Source organism: Dunckerocampus dactyliophorus, chromosome 9 (genome assembly GCF_027744805.1).
Source record: "Dunckerocampus dactyliophorus isolate RoL2022-P2 chromosome 9, RoL_Ddac_1.1, whole genome shotgun sequence".
Taxonomy (NCBI): domain Eukaryota; kingdom Metazoa; phylum Chordata; class Actinopteri; order Syngnathiformes; family Syngnathidae; genus Dunckerocampus; species Dunckerocampus dactyliophorus.
This window is the reverse complement of record NC_072827.1, coordinates 12,780,920-12,786,881: the sequence shown is the minus strand read 5'-3', so window position 1 is coordinate 12,786,881 and position 5,962 is coordinate 12,780,920.

Here is a 5,962-nt window from a genome sequence, read left to right as displayed (position 1 = left end):
AGGATCACTCTCATGCCAAAAAGCATGAAATAGTTGCCTTGGACAAGGTATGAAAAACGTAAGATATTTCCAGAAAACTTAAGCATGATCATCATACTATTAAGAGAGCTGATTCAGAGCACACACGGATTTGTGCAGATAAAGGCACAATGAGGAGGGTTTCTGCCAGATAAATACATTGGATTAAGAGAGCAGCGGCTAAAATTCCATTACAAAGCAGCAAACAGGTATTTGAAGCTGCCGGTGCCTCTGAAGTCCTGAGAACATCAAGGTGTAGGATCCTCCAGAAGCTTGCAGTTATGCATAAACCTTCTATTCGGCCACCCTTAAACAATGCTCACAAGCAGAAACGGCTCAAGTGGGCCCAGAAATACATGAAGACTAATTTTCAAACAGACTTGTTCACTGATGAGTGCCGTGCAACTCTGGCTGGTCCAGATGGATGGAGTGGTGGATGGTTGGTGGACGGACACCATGTCCCAACAAGGCTGCAACATCAGCAAGGAGGTGTTTTGGGCCGGAATCCTGGGGAGAGAGCTGGTCGGCCCCTTTAAAATGACCTCTGTAAAGTATGTGGAGTTTCTGACTGACCACTTTCTTCCATGGTACAAAAAGAAGAACTGTGCTTTCTGTAACAAAATCATCTTCATGCATGACAATGCGCCATCTCATGCTGCAAGGAATACCTCTGCTTCCTTGTCTGCTATGGGCATAAAAGAAGAGAAACTCATGGTGTGGCCTCCATCCTCGCCCAACCTCAACCCTATTGAGAACCTTTGGAGCATCCTCAAGCAAAAGATCTATGAAGACGAGAGGCAGTCCACAGCTAAACAGCAGCTCTGCGAGGCTATTCTGACATCCTGCAAATAAATTCAAGCAGAAACTCTCTACAAACTCACAAGTTCAATGGATGTAAGAATTGTGAAGCTCCTATCAAATAAGGGGTCCTACGTTAAAATGTAACTTGATCTGTTAAGATGGTTTCATTGAAATAGCTTTTGATTTTGGTAAATATGACTTGCTAATGCTTCTAATTTAACAAATGACCATTTTCAGTTCCTTGCGACAATAAAACAGTTTGAAACTCTGTTGTGCATAATAATTTCGAACAGTGCATTTTAAGATTCAAGATTCAAGAGTTTTATTGTCAAATGCATAGTAAAACAGGCAGTTATACTATGCAATGAAATTCTTATTCTGTTCATTCTCCCAAGAAAAGAAAGAAAACACTAGAAAAGAATAAGAACATAAGAAACATATATACCAATAAATTAAGCAACAACAACAGAAGAGACATTAATACAAAATAAATAATACAAATAAATAAAAAAATAAATAAAAGTGCTATGAGTGTGTGCGTGTGTTGCGTGCGGTGTGTGTGAGTGCTTTGTTGAGAAGTCTGATGTTTTTATTTTGAAAAAATTGTGTTATCAATAGGAGGTTTGCTCAGTAACATTCAAATTGTACTCTAAAGGTTGATGATTTGAGAGTTATGATGACTGTAATTTATAACTAGCATAATAACTAGCAAAATCAGAGAAAAATAGTATTTGCATAATAACTTGGAACACAGTTGTAGTTGAAACTTATGCCAAAAGCTCACCTATACCTCAGAAATGCCACTTTCATATTCAAATAATTCAAAATGCAATCTTGAGCCTTCCTGCCTTATGTCTGCTGACATATGCAGTGAAGTCTCCTTGCCCTTAAATTAAAGAGATTTCAATCCCTGATAAGCATCTCTGCGTCTTTTTGTCTGGTGGGCTTATCTTTCCTCCCCTCGACTTCAAGACGGGTCAATGTATCATCCCTATGATAGCAAATCTACCTTTCATATCAAAATGTTACATTCACAATATATTTAACCAAGATCAAACTGGTATCCCGTTGTTTTTTTTTTTTTTTTGCACTTTATCTTCACTACTGTACAAACATTCAATGCAGACCCATTTGAATGTAGCCTGATTGGAACAGAGGAGCCCTTATCACTCATTCTACAGAACACTGTCCATCCATCTGAAGGGGAATTAGTTATCACAGGCCTACAGGGAGCCATTATAGAGTCTTGTCTCAGTGAATGGCTTAACCCAAGCCGCTTTGTGTTTGCGAGACGAGAAACATCTGAGGACCCCAGAAAAGACAATGCGAATGCTGGCTGAGAATTAACCACAGTTTGGGTTTTCATCTGTCACACAAAGTTTTCCGTATATGTTCTATGCAAAAGTACATGCATGCAATAGCATATAGAGATTTCTTCATATTCATACTCTTCTATGTGAAATCAGGAATTTGACTGAATCCAAAAACTTGACAATTAATAAACGACCGGATGATAATGTGCGTGCCTTACATCCAGGGATGCACTTCCTTCCCAGTATGCTCAGTTGCACTGAAGGAACGTCAAATCGTTGCAAACCCACTTAACCCAATGAGCTGAGCACAAGTGGAAAACCGTGATGACAAGTGTGAACTGAAGAGGCTCACCTGTAGGCTCCTTTTGTATACATGAGGGGCAAATAAGATGAGCAAGAAGAAGATGTGAAGGGAAGTTTTCATTATAGTCACAACAGTGCATGCCAAAAAAAAAATTCTTCTACATGGACACTTGCCAAAGAAATGCGCAGTGTCAGAGTGTGCCATCCATATCATTTACCATCAACACTTGGCCATTAGTGCCAGCAGTATTAGCTATTGGTGCCTCATTTCTGTGCTAAATTAACGCAAACTCAGCCACCTGCAAAAAGTGATGTTGTGAAAGGTGATATTGCGCAGGTAACATCTTGTAAGTAATGCAACAGTATCCTGACAGACACACACACCCTCTTACCCTCTTTATAAACTTTGCTGCTGACCTTAACACGCCAACAGCAGTGCTGAGTTACAACAGCGCATATACTTTTTGCCGTAGCGCTCTCCCACACCAGGGAGGCATCCGGACTAGATGCCCGAGCCACCTCAACTGGCCCCTCTCGATGTGAAGGAGAAGCGGCTCTACTCTGAGCCCCTCCCGGATAACCAAGCTCCTCACCCTGTCTCTTTGGGTGAGTCCAGCCACCCTACGGAGGAAACTAATTTCAGGCGCTTGTATCCACAATCTCGTTTTTTCGGTCAAGACCCAAAGCTCATGACCATATGCGAGAGTGGGAACATAGATTGACTGGTAAATTGAGAGCTGTGCCGATCAACCTGTCGACCTCACGCTCCAACCTTCCCTCGCTGGTGAAAAAGAGCCAGAGATACTTGAACATACCTGGGGCAGGCCCTCATTCCCAACCCGGAGGGTGCAATCCACCCTTTTCCGACTGAGAACCATGGCCTCGGATTTGGTGCTGAGTCTCATCCCAGAAGCTTCACACTCAGATGCAAACCACCCCAGTAAACACTGAAGGTCACAGCCTGATGAGGCCATCAGGACCACATCATCTGCAAATACCAGAGACGAGATCCTAAGGTCCCCGAATTGGACTTCCTCGACTCTTTGGCTGCGCCTGGAAATTCTGTCCATGAAAATTATGAACAGAATCAGTGACAAATGGCAGCCTTGGTAGAGGCCAACTTTCACCAGAAATAGGCTCGACTTACTGGTGGAAATGCGAACCAGGCTCCTGCTGCGGTTATACAAGGACTGAATTGCACAGAGTAATGCGCCACCAATCCCATACTCCTGGTGTCCTGGTGCCAAGTGCACTTGTGGACATCACTACGTTGGAACATTGTGTTTGTTATGGGCAAACTATGGTTTGCACAAAAGTCCAATTACATCACACCGCACGGGTTCAGATCGGGGAGGCCGTTCCTCCCAATCACGCCCCACCAGGTCACACTGTCCACATGCCCACATGGCTGTTGAGGGCTCCCAGTAGAACTACGAGGTCACCAGTTGGGGTGCTCTCCAGCGCCCCTCTGATGGACTCCAAGAAGGCTGGGTACTCCTACCTAAAGGCGTAGGGAAATTACCCTCTCATTCACTTGAGATGACTCCAACACGGAGGCACCAAGCCAGGGGGCTTAATAAGCCAACACCAGCTCACCATCTCTCAACTCCAGAGTAGAACAAGGTCCAGCCCCTATCGAGGAATTTGGTTCCAGAACCCAAACTATGGGTCACGGTGAGTACGACTATGTCTGGTCGGAATGTCTCAACCTCCTTCCCCACCAGCGAAGTGACATTCCATGTCTCAAGAACCAGATTTGGCCGCTGAAGACCAGGTCGCCCAGGCGCTCGCCCTCGACCGCCACACAAAACAGATTGAAAATAAGTAGGAATTTTATTTGGGCCCCCATACTGGTGGAAAATCATTTTACAATTTACATTACTGTACTCAAAATACAGCACATGACTGTGGAAAATATAGTTTTATTTAGATAACCTAAGAGGGTTATAAATCCTGTAGCACGCTGAAGTCAGATGATGAATGACCTTTCACTGTTGCCTGCTCAAAGTTGATATGGTCCACCCACACTTCTTTACTTCATGCTGTAGATGTTCCATTGACTGGTTACAGCATTTGTTGACAAGTGTGACAGACATATCAGCACACCACACTGGTGTGTTTGTATGGTGCTTGTGCCTCTCAGTTATGCATTGGCTCTCATTCATTTGTGGTGTCGGTTTCAAGGTGCCAATGTGCCAACCATCTAATCCAGGGCAATCCAGGACACACGGCCACAGGTGGAACTGATACAATTCTACTCATTGGGTGGCCACTAAGCCTGCTGAGAGCCGCTCGAGTGGAGTTGCTCCACCAATTGAGTACTCTTGTCATCATAGAATTCGCTTATAGGACCTGTACTATTGTTCTTTTGAAATCATACTCATTTCCGTTAAGTCACAGTTTGTATTGTAATTGCAGTGGGACCTTTATGCTATGGTGACAACTGAAATCTTCAAAAGAGACAGAGAGATCAATTAAAATATTGATATCATTGAAATTGCATGGTAGTATTGGTGTTGGATCGATACCAGCGTTATGACGATGATATTTTTCAATGTTCTATATTTATTTTAACAAATATGTGTGTTTTGCAGTGTTGGGGTTTTATGCTGGCAATTCCGATCACCCATGAGTGAGATCGGCCGATACCCACCACATAGATTAACTGTACATTTTTCAATTTATTTATGATGAGTGGTATTGGTCAAGTGCGCCGTTAGACAATTCCAAGGGCCCCTGAATAATAGGTAATTATTAAAAAATAAACATTTGGGGTTGAAGGGATCTCCAACTTTCATCAGTATTATTACAACTTTATGACTGGCAACATTTCAATTGTATACTACTTTATTTACCTGCGTAAGGCAATCACGTGTTTTTTTTTTTACGGAAATTGGCCGATAATGATCGATGGCCAATCAATCGGAGCATCCCTACTAATATATTGTTTACAAACTCAGGGAATAAGGACGCACAAGAGGGCTTTGAGGGAAAAACATCAAAGGATTTGAATGAAAGTCAATAATTATATTACAATTATAAATAAAAATTGTAGTCGCTTGCTGCTATTGTTACATTGTGCTATATTGTTGGATTATATTAATAATAATAATAATAAGAAAAGTAATATGAAGTTGTTGTTAAGTAATTCATAAATAATCTAAATAAATACCACAAATACCTGGATTAAAATACAGTAAGTTATAAATATTACAAATATTTTTTTTAAATGTTTGCCTAAAACACTTGTGGGCAAACTACGACTCTAAATTGTCCATAGGTATGAATGTGAGTGTGAATGGTTGTTTGTCTATATGTGCCCTGCAATTGGGTGGCAACCAGTCCAGGGGGTACCCCTCCTCTCGCCCAAAGTCAGCTGGGATAGGCTCCAGCACACCCCCGCGACATTAGTGTGGACAAGCGGCATACAAAATGGATGGATGGCTGAATGGACTGTGGTGCGCTTGAGTGGCACAAGAAATGGTCAGAGGCAAACTTTAACTTGTTTTAAGGAAGTACCGGTACTC